We start from the raw sequence: 26,458 nt of genomic DNA, 5'->3' as shown, positions 1-26,458 counted from the left end.
TGTTTTGGGACCCAGCATAATCCTTTCTTGCTCACAGTCTGCATGCATATGTCTGTTTTGGCACACATTTTTAACCAAAAAGTAACACCACTGAGGATGCACTGTATTATTTCACAGTGTGGTGGACAACAGGTGTGTCCACCTGGGTCTATGTTTGGCTATCAAATTTGAAAAAAAAACACGAACTGTAAAACAGCGAATGGGACAATCATCAAACTACAATAGCATAGAAAAAAACTACATTTAATGGCCATAGTTGGCCAACATCGCACACACAAACAACGAAGGTGGGGGGGCTGCACCCCTCACACGCCCCTAACTATATATACCAACTTGCAGATCACACAATAGTGGGAAAAAGGGAAAATTTAAAATGTTTCCCTTCACTTACCTTACGTCTTGTGTTACTTCCTGGTTGTTGACCAACTATGGCCATTCAATGTAGTTTTTTTTTATGCTGCTGTAGTTCGATGATTGTGCCATTTTCTGTTTTCCTTTTGCTGTTTTGCGGTTCACGTTTTTCAAATTCAGTACCAAACATGGACCCTGGCCACCTGACTGACCTACTTTCCAGGCAAACATTTGTACCTGTTACACCTGTATCTGTTTTGTGGGTATACCACAAGTTGTCAGAGGGTAGCATTGTAGTACATATGGATTTGTCACAGTAGTCGTTCATTTCTGAGAATCCCTATGCTGCATGACTATGTTCAGTGTGTCATTTGCCACACATATTTTACTTTCTGTCACACGAGCATACTGCACACATCTCAGAATTCTCTGCATCTTGCTGCACACGCCGTAAGTCTGCCTGTCTACAGCAATTGCATTTTGTACAGTTTTGATGTCTGGATTCAAACATAACTGTCCTATGTATGTAGTGTACAGCTTTTTCACAATGGACCATGGTCCGTCCTTCTGAAACTTTTAAACCATATGATACACATCTGCATGTCATAAGTGTAGGATGTGTATACATTCACATGCACCTTTATGTGACAGTTGCATCAATGGCATGTGGGAGTACTGTGCTTTATGGGGCACTTCATCTGTCCTGACAGGGATGTCACTTAAGTGCAACAAACAGTACACTATGTTTGGACATATGATGCTTCTACATGTGTTGTATCTCTACTGGTGTCACATGAGTTTGTGTGACTTCAGTATCAATATTCATACCTCTCTGTTGAAGTATGTCACTAAAGTTGTTCATCTGTGTTGCTTCATTGTTGTTGCCAACTGTATCCACATCAACATGGACTTAACGCACAGTAGCATACTACAGTATGCCATTGTTTGACTAGTGAGTTCAGCAGATTGGGGATGCTCATGTTGTGCACGCTGCATGCAAAACAGATATCCTCAAGGAATACATGACCACCATCAGTGGTGTCACTGGCATACAATTTTCCTTGGGCTAACACTCTGGACACTTCTCCTGACCAGCAGTTTATTTGTTATGCTCAGTTACCAACAACACAGTCATTTGTCCTATATAGTGCATAACTGCTGCTTGGATTTGTGGTATATGCTTGCCTCTTGAATGCAGGGTTAGAGGCTCTAATCTGACCTCTGCTTCTGTGATCCTACACCTGAGTGTGTGGATTTGATTTGTCCAGCTGCTGAGTGAGTTGCATCCCAACCCTGTTTGTTCATTTCACATAACCCCTGTTGTACAGTCCACATGCGTGTTTGTCTGTGTAAGATAGCCTGCTTCCTTTCTATGTCACCTACCTTTGTACATCACATGGTGTGGTATTTGTTATATGTTTCTTAATCAACCTTTTCTCCTATTTCACTTGCCAATGCTTTATTAATCCTTTTCTTCAAAGAATAAAAAAATGGGACTATTCGCGCCAGAAAAAATAATACCCAAGCCCCTCTGACTTTCCCTCTGACCTTCCTCTTCACTGTTCCCTTATGTGTACCCCTCTTCTGTACCCTCACTATCCATCTGCTTTTCTATCACCCTATTTCTTGGGGTGTGTGTACTGAGGTACTATTCACATACTACTAATCACTGATGTATTACCTGTTTTTCAGCAAACTTTACACCAAACCCGATGCATTCCACTAACTTCCACAAATCTTGTAGAACCTGAACCACTACATACAGTATGTAGTTGTATACGCTAACATTAGTTACAGCACTTGCACTTACCCTAGATGGCCCCGAGGAATTTCACTATGCAAGAAGTTCCAATATAGTTGACGTATGCTGTTTCTGTGAATCATGTGAACTGCCTAGGTGCTGTGTGGACTCAATGATTATGATCCCATATGCCTCACACACCATCTGGCAGTTCATAGAATGTTAGTGCTTCCTGTTCACAAGTGTCTGTGTTTGTGGGCCAGGTAAGTGTACAGAAAAGCAAACAGTGTCATAGGAGGCACAGACAGCATTAGCTCCCTTCTGCCAGAACTGCAGGTGAGGTAACTATGGGCAGTCCTTTTTCTGGTGTGCCCCTTACAACCTTGAGTTGAGGAGCAAAGAAAGAATGCATTCCTACTTTAAGCAAAGGACTGCTATGTTTATATGTAATAGTTCTTTCGTGCCTTACAGTTGGTAGTGTACACATACATACACACACACACACACACACACACACACACACACACACACACACACGCACATATACACACAAGCACACATATACACAGTCAATTAAAATCACTGAATCAGCTGCAATGTTAACTACAGCCACTTAAATGATGACTGACATACTCAACAACAGAGCTCAAGAAATCGTACCACTAATCTGCAGGATGTGACTGACACCGTTTCTCCTGTGCCAACTGTGCCCCCAACAGCTTTTGCCACTCCTTTGCCCCAACCTGGCTACAGCTTTGTCTCCTGTGGTAATCCAAAAACTATATATGCTCAAGCGGGTTTATATGATTTTTAGCCAGTTTTCAGAAACTCGAAATTCATATGGTCGAGACCATATGACTGAGTTTCCAAAAATTTGAAATAAAAAAAAAAAAAAACAAATCTATATTTTTGCCACACCCTATACAAATTATACATACCCACTACAAGATTGCACTACAGTGGGGAAAAGGGTAAATCCCCTGATCCCAAATGTATCTATACAGAACTGCTTCAAAGGGGAATTTCCCCATTTCCCCACTGTAGTGTGATGTCAGAGTTAGTATATTTAATTTACAGGGGATGGGGCACCACAGCCCCCCACATGACAGTGCAAAGGGGCTTGCCCCACTGCAAAAATGTAGATTTCTTATTTTTTATACTGAGTTTTTAGAAATTTGATCATATGGTCTTGACTATATGAATTTCGAGTTTCCGAAAACTCACTTAAGTCATATAAACCTGCCATGCACATGCAGTATTCTAGAAGTAAAGCCCTGTGGAATGTTCAAAATGTCCCCTCTTGATCTCTAAAAGGCCCTTATACCCAGAACAGGAAGATCTACACATACATTAGTCTTCACAAGTATGGGAAGGGTAAATATTCTTACAGATTCTGTGTGTGTGCGTGTGTGTGTGTGTGTGTGTGTGTGTGTGTGTGTGTGTGTGTGTGTGTGTGTGTGTGTGTGTGGCACATGTCAGCCAAGGTCCATAAAATGTCCCAGTCTATTCTAAAGTGAGCAATATTCTCTTTATCACAGAAGTTTTGGTAAGTCACCAGCTGGCGGTACCATTTCTTTTGATGATGGACATCTCCACATGCTTACAGGTGGCAAGCCACAGGGCTAGTATCTAACGCATGCTTCTGCAAGACTGATACTGCTACCCCCAGCATCCTCAGCATTTGCAGCTCTAATATTTATAGTGTGATTTACCCTTTTATAATAAAGTGCACACAATTTCCTCCATTTACAACAAAGGATTGTGACTATGTTCACCTTCCCCACATTTACATATTGTTAGGACCTCATTTTAATACCACATCTGACTTGCACATCACCATGAAGGCATTTGCATATATCTTCTGCAGAGCATTTGGGCTCCTTGCACTATAGAGCATCATGGTACTACACACTGTCACTAGCCAGGGTGTGGTGAATTCCCTTGCATATGAGAGCTGCATACTTCACACATTGTCTATGAATCCCAGTTTTAGGGCTGGCAATTATTTTTGAGTCTAAGGAATTTCTGGGTTATGGAAACAGCTCCTGGTAGGGTCCACCTAATTAATATCATCTGCTTAAAAAGAACAGCAATGCAGGCAAATGCCTATCAATGAGCTGCTCAGTAAATAATAAAGGAAAAAGAATGCCCTTATAAGAACATCTTTATTTGCTATACAGATATAGTCACAAACCTGAAGGCTATGGGTATGGTAAAAGACAATTTGACAGAAAGTATAAAAAACGGAGGACTTCTGGAATTAAACAAATGATAAATTGTTAGACATTAACATGCAATAGAAATGAATCCTACATAGATTAAATTGTATATACTGAACAGTCAGGAAAGTCAACTAAGGTGAAAACAGGTTTCAGTAATCATAAAATAATGGCCAGATGGCTTAACTTAGGAAAACAAAGGCAAAGTTATAAGAGAAATATTCAAAAGTTAAAAAAGTAATGCATTTCTGAAAACAAAGAAAGTGAGGATGACAGGTTTCATTGTTAAATTTTTTTTTAATTTATAGTTTATGACTATTTTAATACATGCAGGTATATTCAGTGTTTGGGATAGTTTAAAGCAGTGATTAGTTAAAAACTAAACAGGAAGATTAAAATGGATTGTAATATGGAGTACCGAACACTAACTTCACGGCACCCATACAATTGGAGAAAAGCTGCATGACTGCCGAACCATACACTAATGCCCTGTAGGAACACGTACACAAATGCATGGATCTCGTCTTACCCAATAAAACCAAGACGCTCTCCTCCAAAAAAAGGAAGCCAATCTGGTGGTCCCCTGCCATAAACAAACTCTACAACAGAAGGAGGAAACTGATGCAGAATAAGGTGAAGTCCCAAGACTGGAAAAATTCCCTTATCAGCCTCAACAAAAAGTTTATATCCTGCATCAAATCCCCTAAAGCTAGCTATGAAAACAGAATTGGAGCAGATAGTAAAGGCAATCACAAGGCCTTCTATAGTTATGTAAAGAATCTCCACAGCAATACCCAGATTTGCTCGGAGTTGTTGCACAATGTCACCTCAGAGCCAACAGATATTGCCAATATACTGACCGACAGATTCAGTGCCAACTTTACCCTTCTCTCCCCCACCAAAGGGCTCAATCACAATACCAGTAGATTGCCAGGCACCCAGTATTACTACTGCACAGGTTAAAACAGCACTGCCCAAGGCCAAGAATACAGCTTCTATGGGACCTGACAATAGCCATGGCTGTGTTCTATATGAACTACAGAGTGAACTGGCACCTCACCTGTGTGCCCTGTTCAATCACAGCTTCACCTCAGGCTTTGTCCCTAGCGAATGGCGCACTGCTACAGTCATCCCTCTCCACAAAGGAGGAGCGACTACAGATCCTGGGAACTTTCGCCCCATTAGCCTGACAAGTCTGACATGCAAAGCTATGAAACGCAACATCATGGACCTAATAAACAAAGATATAGGGAACCTGCAAACTCTGGATCCCACACAGTTTGGTTTTGTAAAGAGTAGATCATGCCTGCTCAACCTGGTCGACTTCTTTCAGTCACCAGAGCTGTGGATGAAGGCAAGGTGGTTCATACAGCCTACCTTGACCTGGCCAAGGCCTTTGATACCATTCCCCACTCAGGAATCATAGAAAAACGCACTAAGCTAGGCATCACCCCTATATCACTAGGTGGGTTGCAAACTAAAAGTGGCTCACAGATTGAACCCACAGTGTGAAAGTAGCTGACTCCAAGTCAGACTGTCGATCAGTCATGAGTGGAGTCCCACAGGGTTCAGTCCTGGGTCCTCTTCTGTTTGGTATCTACTTCTTTGAAGTTCAGGCCAACACAAAGGGACTCTGGCTGACAAAGTTTGCAGATGATTGCAAGTTGGGAGCCATAATTAACTCCCCAAGTGATGTTGACAGCCTACAGAAAGGCCTCACTGAGACCAATGACTGGTGTCAGAACCATGGCCTTAAGATCAATGCCAAAAAATATGTCATCACCCCCTTTGGGAAAAACCCGGTTCCCATGAATTACTGCATCGATGGTAGTCCACTGAACACAGAAGGTGTCATAAGACAGGTTGACAACAACCTCTCTTTTGACCACCACATTGCCACTGTGGTCAGAAAGTCCTTCTATGTGGCACATCTCATTACTAAGAGTTTTGCATCCAAGAAGAAAGAGGTCATTGTCTCCCTCTACTCTTCCCTCATTAGGCCAATCATCGGGTACAATGCCCCATTTGGCATGTACCTCACTAGACACCTACAACAACTGGAGAGGCCGCAAAAATACCTCACAAAGAGGGTCATAGGCCTTAAACACTTGTCTTATATGGACAGACTCAAAAAACTCCAACTATTCTCTGTCTCATATCGCCTACTTAGAGGCGATCTCTGCTTGACTTACAAAGCCATGTCTGACCCAGCTCTGTTAGAATTGCTACATCTAAAGAAATCCCAATCCCTCCACACTACACGCTCCAGAGACCTCAACCTCATTAACACAATTAACAGAACAAGCTGGAGGGACAGGTTCATAACCCAGAGACTGCCCATGCTATGGAATAGAATTCCCGTACATGTCAAATGGAGCGCCTCACTGGCCCTCTTAAAGAGAAATCTTGATGAGTGGATAGAAAATAGAAATTTCACCCCGGAATCACTCCAGTGGCTCTACTTGACAGAGGCACTGGGAACTAAGGTCGGGTGGCACGATGCCAGGGTAATCCTATGGGCTAGGCTTGTAAAGGCTCAAGGGCCATTAGCCTAGTACACACCTATGAACATAAGAAGAGAAGCAAGGTATCAGAGGATATACATGAAACAGGGAATGTGATTAAGGACAGCACAAGAAAAATGTAACAGATGCATTTAAGATATGCAGACAACATAAAAATAATTTTAAACTTTTATGAAATCCTGAAGAGAGGATGAGTGTAAATAACAAAATGTGTGGCTGAGAAAAGAAGGAAGCAGAAGATGCTGTATTTGAAAGTGGGACATCAAGAAGTAAAAAGTATGCATTAGAACTGTATTCAGAACAGAAGTTCAGGTGAAAAAATTGAATAGGGCAAAAAAATCCAAGAAGAAGGATGACAAAGTTGCATTCGGACAAGATAAGATCAATTATTGGATCTATAACAGACAATGCAGTTAGACAGGCAACAAAGAATAGTGGTTTTAAGGAAGTTGCAGTCAAGAAGAGAATATTGTTTGAGTTTTAGAAAATTGTGGAAGAGCAGCCTAGTACACTACCCATTATGTTTTGGGGTACACAGAGGAAGGAAAGCTCTTTGCTGGTTGCATTACAACCTGAATTCCTTTTATAATTCTGAATGTTGTACAACACTGTATCAGGAATTTTACGGATAAAGATAAGAAAGATTTTGTAAGATGTTATCAATGAATCACAATTTTGCGGTTTTATATATTAAAAAGAAACACAACAAAACTGTAACTGATGATTACAGAAATAGTACAGTCAGGCCAGGAAGATGGTGCACATGGGTAAATATTTTGATTAAAGGAAAGAAAGGAGAAACAGATACATAGTAATGCAATTAAAATAAAAATATAAAGAAAGATTAAATATAGGGTTATGGAGAGAGAAGTGTAAGGAACTTAAAATCACAATAGATATGATAAGGGTAAGCAGGATAATCAAGAATGCATCAACAAAGGAACTGAGTTAAAAAATTATATAAGTGTAGTTTGGGACAGGATTCAACATATAACTGACAAAAAGGACAACAAAGAGAAAGCAGTGCAAAATCACTGTTTTATCTTAAATTAAAAGAATAAAATGGACACTAAGTTTACATTACCTAGGTTTAACTTTATTAGCAACATTTTATAGTACCACCGACTTGACCAACGACAGAGGGTACTTAGTGTATTAAAATTCTTTTTGATCAACCCTTTCGCCTACAAAGATAGACTTCTTCAGAAACAAAGACAAAACAGTCCATCTTTAACACATCTTTAAATACTCATTTAAAATCAAATGACCAATAAAATCCTTCATACAATTAAACCAAGACATTACTCTTTCAAAGAACCCTTCTGTTAAAAATATATAGATAAACCTTAACTACATCTACTAATTACCTACTGCAAGTCTCCTATCTTTCAAAAAACATTTTATATTAATAGTTTCATTTAAACCCAGCAGTTTATCTGTATTTAACTTTATCTGCCATTCTGTTTCTCTCTTCTCTATCTCATGTTTACCATACATAGTTTTTTATCAGAACTGATGTGTTGTAAAACAGAAAACAAGAATATTTTATATTTATTACAGTTCTCACTATGTTTATATAAGGCATTTTTGTTGTCCATCTTCCTGATGTCATACATATGCTTCCTTATTCTCTTGCCCAGACTTCTGCTGATCATACCAACACAAAATGCTGGACATCCTGAGCAAATGGTTATATAAACTAAACCTTTTGATTCACAATTAAATCTACCTGTTACTTTAAAAGTTTGATTTAAATATTCTAAATTTCTGTAAGGCCTTTCATTAATAAACCTACAAATAGAAAAAGAAGTTATGTCTTACCATAACGTTCCATCTGTATTGTTGATCCTCGTTCAGTCATTACATGTGGGTATCGGTTTCGACCTCGGAACTGAACCAGCCATCTTCCAAGCTCGTGCCATCTACAAACTCTCGAGCTAAAACTCTTACCCAGAATTCCCCTCTCCCTGTTACCTCAGATTGAGTTTGCAAGTCAAAAGAAGGTAGAGGCTACCTCTGGTCAAATGACCTAACAGAACCAGATGGTGAGATCCACTAGAAGCCACAGGAGGGGAAGGAGGGAGGGTCATAATGACTGAACAAGGATCAACAATACAGATGGAGTGTTATGGTAACACATAACTTTTTTATCTGATATTGTTAATCCTCATTCAGTCCTTACATGTGGGACAGAGTCCCCAGCTACCTTTATTCCTGGGAGGCTCTCATGGAAGGACAAACCATAGAACCAAAAGATGCTCTTCCCCTGGAGGCCAAATCCAATTTGTAATGACTGATGAAGGTATGAGGAGTAGCCCAAGTTGCAGCTGCACAAATGTCATGTAAAGAGGCTCTAGCATGGAAGGCAGCAGAAGTTGCCACCGACCTTGTAGAATGAGCCTTTATGGTAGTAGGTAATGGAATATTACGTTTTTTATAAATGAAGGTTACGCAGTCTTTTAACCATTTAGCCAATGTGACCTTAGCAACAGCACATCCTAATCTAGGTCCAGAATAGGCCAAAAATAACTGGTCTGATTTATGAGAAGCCTTAGTCCTGTTCAAGTAGAAGCGAATTTGTATCTGAATATCTAGGGTATGTAGGCAATACTCTCCTCTGTTTGAATGATTGGGGAAGAAAACTGGCAATTCAGTGGTTTGATTAATGGACATTTCAGAGATCACTTTTGGGAGAAAGGAAGGATTAGTTCTCAATGACACTCTATCTCTATGAAAAATCAAATATGGTCTCTTGATGCATAAGGCTTGAAGTTCAGAGATACGTCTGGCAGAAGTAATGGCGACCAAAAACAAGGTTTTCCATGACAAATATTTGAGGTCGCAAGAAGAAGCTGGTTCGAAAGGTGGCATTGTCAAAGTTTGTAGGACTAATGACAGGTCCCATGACTGAGTAGGTTCTCTAAAAGGGGGTCTTAGATGATTCACGCATTTTATGAAAGTCTTGCATCATGAAAATTAGATATTGCAGCCAAATGAACTCTAATGGTAGAGGCAGATAGACCGGACTGAAATAGGGTAGACAGATATTCCAGTACTATTGACACTGGTGCTGAAAAAGGATCTACTTGTTTTTCTTTCAGCCAAATAGTAAATCTTTTCCACTTGCTGAGATATGTAATTCTGGTGGAAGACTTATGAGATGCAATAAGAATGTCACGTACTGGCAAAGAAAGATCATTCTGCCTGGCAATCAAAGGAATTGGAGGAGCCAAGCTGTGAGCTTCAGGCTGTTCAAGTTGGGGTGAATCAGATTCTGTGGATGGGAGATCAACCCCGGGGTTGAATGGAGGAGAATTCACGGGTGATCTAGCAGGTGAGGCCAAAGGAAAGGAAACCAAATCTGATGAGGCCAATATGGTGCTATGAGGATTACTTTGCTCTTCAACCGGCGGGCTTTCTTCAGAAACTGGGGAATGAGGGGGAGAGGTGGAAATGCATAAAGCAGACCTGAGGGCCAATCGTGGACTAGAGCGTCCCTGGGTGACTGTCCCGGAGGGGGAAATCAGGGGGAAATAGTTGCTGCATTTGTAGTTGGTCAGAGACGCAAAGAGGTCACAGCAAGGAAGACCCCAGCGGTTGAAAATCTCTGCCACTATCAAGGGATTCAGGGACCACTCATGAGGTTGTAGAATACACCTGCTGAGTCTGTCTGCTATCAAGTTAGAACTCCCGGAATTGTGCATTGCTAGAAGAAAGCGGTTGGTAGCCATCGCCTATTGCCATATCCTCATGGCCTCTCGACAGAGTGGGTAAGATTTGGTTCCACCTTGTTTGTTGATGTACCAGACCACCGCCATGTTGTCTGATTGTATTGCAATAGTCCCAGATGTCAGCAGGGGATGGAATGCTTACAATGCCAGAAGCACCCCCTCAGCTCTAGAACATTTATATGCAGATGGGCCTCCATTTTGGACCAAGTACCTTGGACTGTCTGTTCCTGAAATAGCCCCCCCACTCCATCAGGGAGGAGTTTGTGGTCACTGTAGCCTTGGGCTGTTGGGGGAAGAAGGGGCGAGACCATTGTGATGGATTGTGCGCCATCCACTAATTTAGATCTTGTTTGCACCTGTGAGTTTCCCGAATCTTGGCTGAAAGAGGGTACTGAAAGGGATACCATTGGGTGAGCAGTAGCCCTTGTAGAAGCCTCATGTGAAACCTGGCCAGGGGGACAATCGTAATGGAGGCTGCCATGGAACCCAACAACTGAAGAACAGAATAAGCTGTGGATTTCTCCCTTGAAAGGATTGGAATCACTTGCTGCTTTATCCTTATAATTCTGTGCTCTGGAATGGATGCTCTGCAATTCTCTGTATTAAAGATAATCCCTATAAATTCTGTGGACTGAGATGGGGTGAGATTGGATTTTTGCCAGTTTATGGCTATGCCTAGCCTTTCTGCAGTGAGGACAGAGTATGCCAGGGCTTCTTCCAATAGATGTCTGGTGGGGGCGGAGATGAGCCAGTCGTCTAGGTATGGAAACACCTGGAATCCTTGTAGTCGCAAGTGAGCTGTGATGACTGCCATGCACTTTGTGAACACTCTGGGGGGCTGTAGAGAGTACGAAGGGTAGTACTCTGAACTGGTAATGACTGGCTCCCGCATGGAAGCGAAGGAATCTTCTTGATGGTCTGTCCAATTTTATGTGGTAGTACGCATCTTGAAGATCTATCGAGCACATCCAATCATCTTTTTCCAAAAGCGGAAGGATAGACTGTATTGTGACCATCCAGAATTTCTGTACTTTTACAAACTTGTTCAATACACTGAGATCCAAAATTGGTCTCCAGTCCCCAGTTTTCTTTGGCACCAAAAATAATCTTGAGTAGAATCCGGATCCTATCTAGTCTGGAGGGACTAACTGGATGACTCTTTTTATTAGCAGCTTTGAAATCTCTAACGCTGCTTCTTCCCTTTGACTGGGTGGATCGTCGGGAAAGCTTGTTAAGGGGGCGGGACAAAGATCGAAGTGGATATGATAACCTCGGGTTATTATCCTTTGTACTCAAGAATCAGTGGTAATGGTTAGCCAGGCAGAAGGGTACAAAGAGAAATGACCCCCAACCACTTCCAGAGGAAAGCAGTTGGGCCGCTCTTCAGGAGCGCTGGTAGGATTGGCCAGGGAAAGAATCCCTGGAACCCTGGTTACACAGACCCCCTCTGCCCCGAAAGGGGCATCTTCCCTGAGAGTTTCCCCCTCTGCCTCTAGGGAAGAACTCAGCCTGTGTGTCACAGAAATAACCTTGAGACTTTTTGTGCCATATCTTCCCACTCTTCTGGTTTCTGAAGAAAGCCCATTGAGGGGAAGAATAACAGACACCCACAGCAGAAAGGGTCTTACCATCCTGCTCACATCTGGCCAGTGTGCTTTTAACCTTGGGTCCGAACAACGACAAGGCTTTGATGGGAGCATTGAGAAAGGAAGCCTTGAAGGGTTCCATGAAATTACACAAGCGCATCCACGCATGTCCTTTCAGAACAATGCCTGAACCCGCCGCTCCAGCTGCTCCTTCTGATGCATGAGATATCAGGCGCATGGAGGAGTTAGATATCAATTCGATAGTGGCTAGCTGAGAGGTCACTTTGTCACAGACCTCATCAGACACAGCTCCAGCCAAAGTTTCAGAGAGCTCAGAAATTAAGTCTCTTTGAAGCCTGGTAAAATGTGCCATATAGTTCAGGGACCTGACTGCAAAGATCGCTGATGCAAAAGTACACTTCCCTATTCTGTCCAGAGCCCGGGACTCTTTGTTGGGTGGATGGACAGTCTGGCTTTCTTCCTCCTCCAGGACCTTTTTAGCTGCGTCTGCCACTACCAAAGCATCTACAGGAAGACCTTTGGACCAATGGGGATCACTAGTAGGAGGGGACAAAATTTTATCTGGCCTCCAGGGAATGGCCTCAACTGTGTCAGGAGCCTTCCACACACGCTGCATGACAAGCCAGACAAGTTCATCGGCAGGTGGAGTAACCCAGGAGGTAGGGGGCCGGGCATGAAAGGCCTGCAGGAACACAGACTCTTCAGAGGTCGGGTTAGAGGGCTGCCAGTCACCTCTCTGTTTAAGGATTTCAAGGATATCACCAAAGGATACCTCAGAGGGTGATCGAGGGGACCCTTCCCCATCATCAAAGTGTGTCTTCAGTAGGGACTCCTGTGGAGTCCATGTGCTTCCTCTTGCACAAGCTCTTTTGATGATCTTCCTCAGAAGGAGAAGCTGGGGAAGACAGCTCAAAAGGAGTCTCCTGTGGGAGTATGTCCTGAGGCCCATGCGCTCGGTGTCTGCTAGGAGCGGCTTGTGTACATTGCGGTCCAGAGGAGGGTGGGGAGAGTGATAGCACAGGATCGCCAACTGATGCCAGAGCCTTCCCCATAAGCTGGAAGGCCGGTCCACCTGAAGAGGGATGGGGGCCCAGGGCAGGGGTTACCCCTTACCTAAGTGGCTCAGCCTGCCGACTCGGAGTCCCTGGATGGCTGTGAAACGTCAAAGTACGTATGCCACAGCTGACATCCTGGGCCGTGACAAGACTCTCCGGCCAAAAAGGCAACTGCGGCTCCTTAGTGAGGTCCATAAAAGGAACTGTAGTGGGGGAAGACTGTGCTATATCAAAGGGCTTCAAAGACACTGAAGAAGGAGAATAAGTAGGGGTCTTTGGTAAAGGGTGATCACCTCCCGAGGAAGGATAGGTCCTGGAGGGTGGGATACCTCTGGCCAAAAGCACTTGATCCACAAGATGCAACACATCTTGTTCAGAGAGGCTTCTAGCGGATTTCACGGACATGGCTGAGGGAGAGTCAGGTCTATCCAAGGATGGAGCAAACTCGTTGCCCACCACGGAAGTGGTCTGCACTGAGAACAACGGAGCTGTAATGGACTGAATTACTGGTGTCTGCACCGAGGAAATCATCGCTGAAGGCGTGGTCTGCACCAACGAGGGGGCCGGTACCAAAGTGGTTGTTGGCACTAAGGCCTGAGCCGAAAACAGTGGTGACAAATACTGAATGGTTGGTACTGAGAGGTTAGTTGGTGCCGGGTAAGTTGTTCGAGCCGGAAAGGAAATGGGCATCGAAACATCCATCGACGTCATAACAGTCTGCATCAAATGGGCAGTTGGTGCCGGTATGGTAGTCTGAACCGAGGAACTCCTCGGTACCGATGCGGTAAGGGGCACACTAGTCGGTGCCAAGGTCTCAGATGGCGCCGATTGACTCGGCGCCGAACGTCTAAGCACTGAAAGCGCTGGAGCCGAAGAAGTCAAATCCAAACTGGAAAGCTTAGCTTTCTTGGGTCTCAGTTCCTGAGGGTCCCCAGCTGGGGACGAAGGAAGAGACTTGGCCTTTTCATGTTCATCACTCTTTTTCTTATGGGATCTTGGAGGGGTTGAAGCCTCCAACCCAGAAATAGCCTCTGAAAAAGGAGATTTAAGTAGCCCTTTCAATATTAACTTATTTTTCCTCTCAATTAACGTCCTGTTAGAGAAATTCTTACAAATCTCACAAGGCAGGTCAACTGTTAAATAAGGCACAGCCAAACAATATACACACAGGGAATGTGCATCTGAAGTAGGTAATTTATGTCCACAGTCTAAACATCTTTTAAACCTTGGGCTACCTTTTTTATCTGTCATGTTTGTTAGAAAAGAAAGAAAAAAACAGAAAAATACCAGCAATGGTACAAGAAATACCCGAAGGTAAGAAGGAAAAGGGATTTACCAATGATGGTAAAAAAGGAATTACCTCACGGTAAAAAGAGAGGAAAGGAGTTGAAAAGGATTCGAAAAAGGATAGTCGCTAAATATAATAAGGTAAGAGATAATAATCTAATAACTTTTTTGTGAAAAAAAGCTGTCTTAGAACTTAGTATGAAGAAAAATACTGTACTTAGCTCAAGAGAAGTAGCTTAACACGACCGAATGGCGATGCGGCAAACGACATCTGAGGTAACAGGGAGAGGGGAATTCTATGTAAGAGTTTTGGCTTGAGAGTTTGTAGCTGGCGCGAGCTTGGAAGATGGCAGACTCGGTTCCGAGGTCAGAACCGAAACCCACATGTAAGGACTGAACGAGGATTAACAATATAAGATCATCTATTACATTAAAACATTCCTTCTCTTTTTCCTATACTGGTCAGTGATAATACACTATTAATATGTTCTAATAATTTTTAAGGGTATTTTCTTTTTTATAAACAAATAAAGGTCTAACACCAAATAACTTATACAAGTCACTATTTCCTTCTATAATCTTCCAATTGTCTTGGATAATCTTACGAATAACCATACTGTCTACAGTCATACTAACACTGAACCTCGGGTATTGTCCTTAGGTTTCCCACTGAGGTTTGTTGGTTATTTTTAAAACTATATATTAAAATGGGAGCATATTCACTAATTCTTTTTCCAGTAATTTCCAGAATGTTAGTCAACTACCATAGCATTATATCCTCTTTCCAGAAATAATGCTTTAATAAACTTTACTTCTAAAAAATCTTCATCCAAACTAGTCATTCTAGAGGCCCTAATAATTTGGCCTCTAGGAATGTTGTTTTTGATAAACTTTGGACGATTGCTAGAATAATGTAAATAACAATTTGAAAATGTCTGTTTATGATAAATTTTACTAAACAATTCCTGCTTACTATCATCCCATCCCAACTGAATGTCCAAACAACTGACCATGGTTCCGTACTCTCCTATAGTAAACTTTAAATACATGGAACTTTCATTTAATTTCTTAATTAGTCCTTCTAAATCTATACTTTCATTTCTAACCATAAAAAAAAAAATCATCAACAAATCTTTTATACAAAATTATATCTAAGCCATGGGTCACCTTGGGTAGAAACTCTTTTTCCCACCATCTCAAAATTAAATTTGCAAAAGCAGGTGCTACCCACGACCCCATGGCTACTCCTCTCTTTTGTTTATAATATTATATTTGTTGTTGAATAAAAAATTATTGTTTTTTAAAAGTACGTCTAACAATGAACAATATAAATAAATACTATTACTGTCATAATCAGTATATTTATTTAGGAAGGACCTTAGGTGTTCTATCCCTTCTTCTTGATGTATATAACTAAATAGTGATGCCACATCTATTGTTACAAAATATCTTTTCTCTCCTCTTACGTTATCATCTTATTGAAATAACCATAATTGGCCAGAAAGTCCCAGGAATTACTGATATATAATTCCCTTATATTGTTAGATGGGTCGCTAACTGTCTCACTGATAGAACTCATATAGTCAAAATAGGGGAATCCACCAACAGCAGACCTGTAACCATTGGTGTTCCACTGGGATCAGTCCTGGGACCTCTACTGTTTGGAATCTATTTCTCTGAAGGACAAGCAAAAACTAAAAGTCTGTGGCTGACAAAGTTTGTTGATGACTGCAAACAGGGAATGGTCACAGAATCTCCAAATGATGTCAACATCCCACAAGAGGGTCTTACACAAACAAATGATTGGTGCCAAAGTCATGGCCTTAAACTCAATGCAAAAGAATGCATTATCATTCTTTTCAGTAAAAGCGATCCTCCTGTTAATTACCACATCAACAGCAACACCTTAAGTACTCACTCACTGGTGACAGACCTGGACACACAGGTTGACAGCAACCTTAGCTTTGACCACCATGTCTCCACAGTGGTAAGAAGGGCATTCTACACTGCTCATCTCATAAGTAAGGGCAATGCCTCCAGAAAAAAATAAGTTATTACTTCCCTGTACTCTTCCCTCATCATGCCAATAATTGAGTACAATCCCCCTTTTGGTATGTACCTTTCTAAGCACCTGCAGCAATTGGAGAAACCACAAAGGTTTCTCACAAGGAAAATTCAAGGTCTTCACCATCTGTCCTATGGGGATCATCTGAAATCACTGTCCCTTTATTCTGTTTCATACAGATTATTCAGAGATGATCTCTGCCTTGCATACAAGGTGATCTCTAACCCTGCATTATTGGAAATGCTTCATATCCGAAAATCACATGGGTTACTTGCTCTAAAGACCTTGACCTGGTACGTGACATTAATAAAACCTGCTGGAGGGACAGATTTTTCTCCCAGAGGTTACCACACCTTTGAAACAGACTTTCACTTAATGTCAAACAGAGCACCTCATTGGCCCTCTTCAAATGCAATCTGGACAATTGGATGGGTGACAGTAAACTCTCACCGGGGGTTCCACCTGTGTCCTTCTTGGACAGGGAGCAATGGGTGCTGATCATGGAAATAAGGGTAAGAACTTGGCTAGGCTTGTAAGGGCCCTAGGGCCATTAGCCTAGTAACTTCCTATGAAATAAAATGTACTCACAGCTGACTAAAATAAATTAAACACTGAAGGAGTACATCAACTCAAACAACAAAAGTCTAAAAGAATATAAGAAGCTTTAAGTAGGAATTCAGATAAACAGACAGACTGATACAACTGCAAAAAAATCACAGATAGAAATGAAGAAAAAAACTGTCTGGGGCTTCTCAAGAAGAGTTATTTAAAAAAAATGTACAGTTAATGCAGAGCATGCACCACAGAAACTGGAAGGAACAGAATGTATTACTTTTATAAAAGCACAAATAAGCAACTGGACTGGTATTCCACAGCAAGATTTCTTAACTGAAAGAACACATTGTTTGCATGCTCTAAACCCTGCCATGAGAAAGCAGCCAAGACCTGTATTAGTAAAGAAGCAATCATACCAGCAGAAAGAGTTGAGCCTGATAAAACTGGGACAGAAGAACAAAGTATTAACAATTGTCGACAGCAGAGTATTTGTGGAAAATGTTTGTTCATTGTATACCAGGCAAAAGTGAACCAAATTTATCCCAGCAATCAGGGAATGTCAAGAGGCAATTGTGAGATTCAAGCTGTTGTATCCATCTGTCTTCAGAATATTTTTTCCTGGAGGATCAAAGACATTTTTTATGCAGAACATGCCAAGGAGGAAAACAAACAAGAGTGTACTCTTGCTTCTCATTCTTCTGATAACATAGCCCATTGAGAGACTTTGCCAGTGAAACATTTTCCATCATCCTAAAGGAAAATGCCTGACAGACAGAAAAAAGCACAGGAGCTGACTAGAAGAATCAGGAACACCTTGGACTTGAATTCATCTGGTGTTGGGAGATGAAGATGAACAGAAAGAAGACCAGCAGCACCAAAATTAGTGAATAAATGAGAGACTATAAAACAACAATCAGATAAGTGAAACATGGCTTTACAAGAAAAAGTGGCTGAGAAAGACTGGCCATTTTTTTTACATTGTTAAACTTGTGGGTGGGCTGCCATATACCGCACTACATGAATTAATGTTTAGAAGGACACTAAAATGAAAGAAAGTAACTTGTCAGTAAAACTATTTTGCTCTTAATAGTATTTGTATAAATCATTTATTGATATAAACTGCATGTTATAGGAAAGCAGATTTGTGTAGTATGTTGTAAGGGGTATCTAAAATGACATGGTGAGGATGAGTCTTTTCATGGATTGTTGTATGTGATAAAGATACTAAAGTAAGCAAGTACATCATTTAGCTTTAAGAAATGTAGGCAAGACACTGTAAAAAGAAATAAAAAGGCTGGACAAAAGCATGTTTAAGTTAATATGTTGTAATCTTTGGTATTTGGTGTGGTAGATTAGGTGTAAAAATGCACTGATTATAATTTATGTAGAGTTGAGATGTTTTTCTTAATTTTGCATAGGTGAGTGGATTAATGCCCTTGGCTTAATCTAAAAGCATAGTGAATGTAATGAGAAGGGCTGAGTCTCTTACATATGTAATGATATCAGCTTGTTTTTTAATTCCTTTAACAAATAAAATTAAGTGTGAGTTGAGAAGTCTGAAGCTGAAGGCAGTTGTCTATTCCATTCGTATGTTTCCATAGGATCATAGGTTCCTAGGAAGTTAATAGGCTATTGGCTCTGAGGCCCTTATAAGCCTTGCCAAGAGTTTAGCCCATGCATAGACAAATCAGCACCCAATGCCCCTGTCCAGCAGGGACACGGGTGGAATCCCAGGGATGTATTTTTTATTTCCCATCCAGTTGTTGCACTTAAAATGTTGGTAAAGAGGTACTCTGCTTGACGTGGAGAGGGAGTCTATTCCATAGAAGGGGAGTCTCTGGGACACAAATCTGTCCTTCCAACAAGTCCTATTGATGTCACAGACCAGGTTAAGGTCATGTGTGCAGGTTATTCGGGTTGAGCTTGACTTGCAGATATGCAGCAGTCCCATCAAGGTGGGGTCTCAGATTGCCTTGTATGCCAGACAGAGGTCACATCTGAGGAGTCTGTATGAAACAGAGTAGAGGGATAGGGCTTTCAGTCTATCTGTGTATGGTAGATTTTTGAGGCCTAGCTGCTGCATGTGCTTTGTGAGGTATATGCCGAATGAGGTGTTGTACTCAATAATGAGCCTTATAAGGGAAGAATACAGGGATGTTATGACCTCCTTGCCCCTGGATGAGATACCCTTACTTATGAGGTGGGCCATGTAGAAAGCTTTCCATACAATGGAAGCAACATGGTAGTCAAAAGTCAGGTTGCTATCAATCTAGGTGCCCAAAACCCTCATGACTGACTGGGTGCTTAGGACGTTGTTCTTAATGTGATACTTTTATGGGGATGTCACTCTCCCCAAAGGGGATGACAATGTATTTTTTTTGTATTCAGCTTGAGGCCATGTTTCTGACACCTATCATTGTTTGGGTGAGACCATCTTGGAGGATGTCCACATCACTAGGGGAATCTGCAAACTTGGTCAGCTATAAGCCCACTGGTTTTGGCATGCACCTCAGAAAAGTATATCCCAAATAACAGAGGCCTCAAGACCAAACCCTGGGGTACGCCATTTGATACAGGTCTACTGCTTGAGGTGGCTTCCCCTATTTTGACTAGGTGGGCTCTATCAGTGGGCCAGTTAGCTACCCATCTGTTAACATACAGATTGATGCCTAGCTGAAAGAGTTTACCTACTATGCGTGGTATGTGATGTGGAGGGCTGTGGAGATCGAATGTGTTTTTGCCTCGGATGTCTCCTTTGTTTGGGTATGTTTTTGTTGAGGACCTCCACATATGTAGGTGCGTGTTGTGTAGGTATGGGTGATGTTTGAGGTGTGAGACAAGCTTTCTACAGGTTCAGGCAATTAATCTTGAGCATTCTGAGCATTGTTTGCTGAGAGAAATGTAAAATTAAAAGGAACAAGGGCACACAGCTCAGAAAAATAAAATCTGAAATTATTGGAAGTGAATAAGAGATAGTTTTCCTAGCAATCTAAATACTTTGATGTTTCACTAGAAAAGTTTATAATTTAGTTTTATTTATAGACAGCCAGTGTATTTTTTCTTAAGGCTAAAAGTTAATGCTTACTGACAGTACACAAATTGTTTTTCACATCTGGGAGGGGAAGAGACATTACAAAAGAACAGACAGAAATCAATGTAAGTTAGAGCACAGGCTGTAACATGCACTTTAGTGAGAATAATTTTAATTCTGGGTTATGTAATGCCCAAGGGTGCAGCTACCGATTTGCAACAATTTTTCCTATCAGGATGGTTAAGCTTCATTATCTGAAGATGTACATAGTTTTATGTGTTTGTTTTAAGTTAATGGGTTATGGCAGCATTCTCATGGTGTGTGTGTGTGTGTGTGTGTGTGTGTGTGTGTGTGTGTGTGTGTGTGTGTGTGTGTTTTGAGGGTTTTCATGTTAAAAAGATGTCTTGAAAACTGTAACATAGATTCAAATGGAGATGACAAGAAACAACTGCATAAGAGCTCAGCCTGCCAAATATTAGTGTGTGCATGCAAAGCAAAAGTTAGAAATAGACATTTAAAAAAGCTGCTGTGTATAAGAAGTGGAAATAATAACTTCTAATCACAATGGCTACACCATCCATATTATTTTGGAATGTAAATGTCCTCAAAGGTATGGACAAAAAGGTAAAAAGTAATGAATTATATTAAGAAATGCACAGTGCAAACAACAATGCTGCAGAAGACACATTTGGAAATAAATGAGCATTCAGGATGGATATTCAACAGAATATCAGGGACAAAAGAAAAGGAGAGTAATTAATTGCTACAGGAGCTCCAATAGTGACAGAACAGAGGCAAAGATAATAATGGTACATTTGTGGCAATAATGGGCTACTGGCAAGGCAGGAGGAAGATTATACTGGTATGTATTTATATTCCACCTAAAAATGCTATTACAGAAAATTTTGGGAGAAACAATCAACTTTCAGCAGGGAATACTACTTACAGATGGGGAATGAAACGTTATTTGCAACAGTCAGGATGTATCTAGATGACCTAAAAGGGAAAATATAACAAAAGAGGGTAGACTTCTGAAGATATTGATGGAAATATTTGGTAAGTAAGACATTAATGCATAAGTAGGAACTTGGATAGAATTTCCATATTATTCCCTGAGGTAAAATAACTGGGCTAGAATAGACATACATTATATTTCACAAGAACATGTGCATTTAACTGAAAGCTTCAGCACACATCCAATAACTATTTCAGATCTTGTGCCAATAAAGGCTAAGATAAAAATGCAAGGTAACAAAATAAAATGACAGGCTGGTACATTCCCAGCTACCAGTTAAAAAGAAGGACTTTAAGGAATGGGATTTGAAAGATATTAGGAAAGACATAAATTTCTTCAGAGGTTATGGCTACTGAGTGGGATAAAATAAAAGTGAAGTTTAAAATAAGATAGAAATAAAAAAAAGAATATGGTTAAGAAGTAGCAGAAATTATTTAGAGGGGCTGACAAAGAGAAAGCACTTCAGAATAAGGGGAATCTCACAAAATAACAAAAGCTGCAACTGTAGACCGCTAAAGAGAAAATAAGGGGAGTATCTGGATAATATGCATGAGTTTAGAAAGACTGCTGTTAAGCAACTGTTTTTTGACAATTCCAGAGCACAAAAACTTTTAGCATAATGACTTACACCACAGAAAGCAGAAGGGCTATTGCCAAACAAAGAGTCTATAACAAGAAAAATAACCACAGACCCTGTAGAGATATTAGAGATACTTCAGAACTTTTATGAAAATTTGTATAAAACAGAGACATGTGTTAACCAACAAAGAGCACAAATGGAAATATTTATGGAAGCCTTAAGTATGCCAAGGTTACAACTTCAACATTTAACAGTTAATATAGAGGAGATGAGATAAAAACCATGATGTGCAATCAATCTGCAGTAAAGTCTCCAGGAGCAAGATGTTATTCCTGTGAAAGTTTGGAATTTATATCTAATCTATATATAGGTTTACTGTAAGTATGTTAACGTGCCTTGTGTGAAACTGACATGTGCGGTATTGGGAATGCAGAAAACCATTTGGTAGACGGTGGCAATGTTGACTCTGGAAGACCGAAAAACAGTACAATGCAGATGGGGAGATTTACCCTTTTCCGCACTGTAGTGCGATCTCAGAATTGGAATATATAAGTGGCAGGGGGTGTGGGGAGGCAGCCCCCCCATTGTGGGGGCCCTGCAAAAACAAGAGTGTCAGCACTGTACAGTATGGATCTGGTCCGTACATAATGCTACAAAGGGGAAAACAGACTGCAGAATTCGAATTTGACTTCTCCTGCATTAGTGTCCGATATTTCACCCTACGCTGTATTCCGAACATCGAACATGTAAACCGCATTTCTGATAGGTTTACAATCTGATGTTCAATGTTTTAATAGTAAACTATATCTATATATATATATATATATATATATATATATATATATATATATATATATATATATATATATATATATATATATATATACATACACATATACACATATATATGTATATATACAGACTTCTGTGAATCTACATGTCCTCCCTGCGTTTGTATAGGTTTCCTCTGGGTACTCCAGTTTCCTCCCACATTCCAAAGACATGCACCTGGAGTGTTTCTCCCTGAGCCACTGCTGAAAATAGTCTTTGTCCAAATCAGACTTTCCTGGTCAGCAAATGTTAAATATATATATATATATATATATATATATATATATATATATATATATATATATATATATATACATACATACATATAAATATACACAAATATATATAATATACATATATATATATATATATATATATATATATATATATATATATATGTATGTGTGTGTGTATACATATGTTTGCATGTGTATATATGTAGATATATATAATATATATATATATATACACATATATAAATACATATATATATATATAAATATATATATATATATATATATATATATATATATATATATATATATATATATATGGGTCCACTTTGGAATTTCAAAATACTGAAATCTCGAAATTCAGTATTTCGAAACTATAAAGCCGAAAACCCAACTACAACTCACAAATTCGAAAACACACAACCGCAAAATTCAAATTCCGGCAATTACGCTACACATGCAGTACACATATAAACATACACAAAACTCCCCCCACAACCAAACAAATACACCTAAATTACATGTAAACAGGGGGGCAAGCCCCCCTGCACTGCCCATGTGGGGGGCTGTGCCCCCACACTCCCCCTACTTATATATTTTAACTCCGAGATCGCACAAACAAAAACACAAACATAACTCACACGCACACACATCTTAAGTCCCTCAAACACACACATAACAGTCACAACACACACATACACACACTAAACCCCTAACCAACATACTTACACACAAAAACTTACCAAAACTAAACCAAAACATCCAAATACCGCACCACCGGAAGCAGAAATTCAAAATATCCGTGCTTCGGTATTTTGAATTTCGCACTTCTGCCGGTTTTGGAAATGTCAGTCTGCGGCTTTGTAAGTTCAAAATACTGAAATTCGAGATTTTAGTATTTCAAATTTACAAAGTGGACCCATATTTACATATATATATATATATATATATATATATATATATATCTGTACATATATACACACACATACTCGCGGGCGCGCACGCACACACACACACACACACACATATATATATATATATATATATATATATATATATATATATATATATATACGTATGTCATACCTCTCAACCTGTTAGAGTGAGAATTCTGGACAAAGCCATAAATAATGGGGGGGCCCAAAAATAGGGACAATTTTCAAATATTGCTCATACAACTTAGAAAGGTGATAGAATAACAGGTTTTAAATTAACATGGATTTTCTGAAAGGTATGAAGTTTGAAACTAAAATGTCTATTGTTATTTTCTGACTTCAGTGTTCAATGATTTGTCAATGATTTGCCAGAAAACCAAAATTTTACAGAAAAAGACCAAAAGTATGATGCAAAAATCTGGACATTTTGCAAAAATCTGGACAGTTAAGAGGCATGATATATGTACAAACATCATTTTCTGTGTGTGTGTGTGTGTGTGTGTGTGTGTGTGTGTGTGTGTGTGTGTGTGTGTGTGTGTGTGTGTGTGTGTATCCGAGTTAAGAGACGCTGGAAAGTCAGACAAGCTGAAGACTGATGCCAAAGAAGTACAAGTAAAAACTACTGTAACAGCCATTTAAAGTATAGCTCTTCTTTTCCAAAAGTGCTTTTCCTGAGCTAAGCATTGCTCTTGGCAACACTTCTTCTTCTTTTGGCTCTTCCCAGTTATTGGTCGCCACAGCGGATCACCTGTCCGCTCATGATTGGCAGTGGAGTTTTACAGTGTCGAGTTGTGCTCTTGGCAACACTAATAGATAAAAATCAGCTTGAGGGCCAAAACTTAACTTGTGGACTTGGCTAAGGCCTTCGACACAATACCCCACTCAGGCATCATAGATAAGCTAAACAGCTTAAAAGTAAACCCCTATGTCACTAGATGGGTTGCAAACTGGCTAAAGGACAGAACCCATAAAGTTAAAATCGCTGGAGCAATGTCAGACTCAAACCCAGTCACAAGTGGTGTCCCACAGGGATCTGTCCTGGGACCCCTCTTGTTCGGCATTTATTTCTCAGATGTTAAAGCAAACATGGGAGGGCTGTGGCTGACAAAGTTTGCAGATGACTGCAAACTAGGCGCCATAGTCGATACACCAGCTGACACACACATCCTACAAAAAGGCCTCACTGAAACGGACAACTGGTGCCGTAGTCACGGCCTTAAACTAAATGCCAAAAAATGTATACTCATCCCTTTTGGAAAAAACAAAGTACCCACAAATTATCACATAGACAGCAACCCACTGAGTACGGAAAAAGTAATCAGAGACCTAGGGACCCAAGTAGACAGCGACCTCTCATTTGACACCCACGTTGCCAAAGTGGTTAGAAAAACATTCTACCTTGCACACCTCATCATGAAGGGATTCACATCCAGATCCAAGGATGTCATTGTACCCTTATATTCCTCCCTCATCAGACCCATGATTGAGTACAATGCCCCATTTGGTATGTACCTCACCCGGTACTTGCAACAGCTGGAGAGACCACAGAAGTACCTCACCAAAAGGATCAAGGGTCTCCAACATATGTCTTATTCCACCAGACTAAAGAAACTTCAGCTCTATTCAGTGGCATACCGCCTGCTCAGGGGTGATCTCTGCCTGACGTACAAGGCCATGTCCAATCAGGATTTGATGGACATGCTCCACCTCAAAAAATCCAAATCCATCAGGACCACGAGAGCTAAAGACTTAAACCTCGGCACAAGTATGAATAGGACATGCTGGAGGGATAGATTCATAACCCAAAGGCTTCCCATGCTTTGGAACAGGATCCCAGTTCGTATTAGGCAGAGCCCCTCACTAACTCTCTTCAAGAGAAATATTGATGAGTGGATGGGAGATCGAAAATTTACCCCAGGGGTCACATCTGGGTCACTGCTAGACAGGGGCACAGTAAACTAATTCTATTATATAAGGGGACCTTCATTGTGTCACTACTAGACAGAGGCACAGTATTCTAGATTTATTCTGTACATTTTTGTACCATTTCATGGGGTGGCAAAAGCCACATCACTATGGCTAGGCTTACAAATGCCCCAGGGCAGATAGCCTAGTACTATACTATGAAACTATGAAACTATGAGTAAAACTAAATTACTTACTGATGACTGGTTAGCTGCATTTGGTTGGCCATCATCTTGACTTAAACATAACAAATGTTAAATTTCAGTGTTGCATATCTTTTAATGACATCTTTACCTCAGTACATAACAGTAACACTTCAGAGATACTTCCGACTACTCAAAGCACAGAAATATTACAAAATCCCTTTCACATTACAAACACATAGAGAGCCAGTGTGAATTCAGTGTTAGCTAATCATTTCCATCACGTATTTAGTCAGGATATTATAATGGGACCAAGCTGTACCAACATCCATCTCCTCACTGAGAGGTCTCCCACCAACAGCAATGCACAGCAAGGACGTACGGCACTGAATTTCGGCAAAAACTTACTGAGGTTCGGCATCACATCACTGGTTTGGCCAAACACCCCAGACTGTCAGACAGAGTCTATATGATCCTGCTGTGCTGGAGACAGATGCACTCAGCACACAATGTACAAGGATGGAGATGCATATGAACATACATTTAATACAAGGGATATGCTTATCAGAAAAGGTGTAAGAGGACAAAA

The 26,458-nt window shown here is 40.5% G+C and overlaps 1 protein-coding gene across 3 annotated transcripts in view; it reads right to left on the bottom strand.

The window, feature by feature from the left end:
- Positions 1-26,458, bottom strand: part of AKAP7 (A-kinase anchoring protein 7) — a 1,625,267-nt gene that overhangs the window by 1,512,731 nt on the left and 86,078 nt on the right. The window lies entirely within an intron of this gene.

Source organism: Protopterus annectens, chromosome 1.part0 (assembly GCF_019279795.1).
Source record: "Protopterus annectens isolate FY-2018-M chromosome 1.part0, PAN1.0, whole genome shotgun sequence".
In the NCBI taxonomy this organism is placed as follows: Eukaryota; Metazoa; Chordata; order Ceratodontiformes; family Protopteridae; genus Protopterus; species Protopterus annectens.
The sequence above is the reverse complement of the archived record's forward strand: the minus strand, read 5'-3'. Positions and strand labels throughout refer to the sequence as shown.